The following is a 904-nucleotide window of genomic DNA, read 5'->3' on the forward strand; positions in this document are numbered from 1 at the left end:
TTAATATTAAAAGATAAATACTGGTCAGTGAGTTGGGGAGTGCACATTTGGCAAAATGAGCTTTGAACAAGTCAAGACCTTTGTTGAGTCACAAATTCTGAAATATAAGATGATGCAGCATGACAAATATAACTCTCACAAACTCAAATCTACTAACCAACGTTCAATTTTTTTTTTTTTTTTTTGGGATTGTATCTCAAGCTCTAAGGCTAAAGTTTCCTTATTCGAGCTGACATCATGATTGGATTCTTGAGTTGTCATTATATTCCCATCATTATGAACAAAATCAAGCACCCTCTGGCAATCTCAAGGTACCTATGCCTTTGATGAACAGATGAAGGTGAAGAGAATCTTAGTCTTTAATTTAAGGGTAAGGGATCGCCAGGTTGACAACCAATGGGAGCATGGAAGATGGTGGGGCATGATTTGTATACAAAGGGGAAGAGTGCTTCAAACCTGTTGGTATGAGAATAAATTTATATAAGTGTTTTTGCGTAATTATAACACAACTTGATCCATTTCCCCAACTATTCTGACCCCTAAAAGTTCTTAAATGCTCAAATATAAGTGTTTCTTTGACACATAATCCTTTTTTTTTTCTTTATTATTATCACATAATTCTTATATAAGTTATAATTATTAATTTTTTTTTCCTTATAAATAATAACTATTAAGTAACCATAAATAAAGGCAATAAGCGACTTCAAAGGTCCTAGCAAATCCAATGACAACCATTTTCTTATTGATCGTTCGGTTCTTGACCAATGAAACTCATTCCAACTCCATCAGGCTTCATTCTTCAGTCCCTAAAACAATTCCAAGAATCATTCTATATAATAATATGATAAATCGATTCCAAGACAATTCCAAATTGACACATTTTTTTCATTTTTCTTTAAACTTC

The sequence above is a fragment of the Macadamia integrifolia genome, chromosome 2 (assembly GCF_013358625.1).
Source record: "Macadamia integrifolia cultivar HAES 741 chromosome 2, SCU_Mint_v3, whole genome shotgun sequence".
NCBI lineage: Eukaryota > Viridiplantae > Streptophyta > Magnoliopsida > Proteales > Proteaceae > Macadamia > Macadamia integrifolia.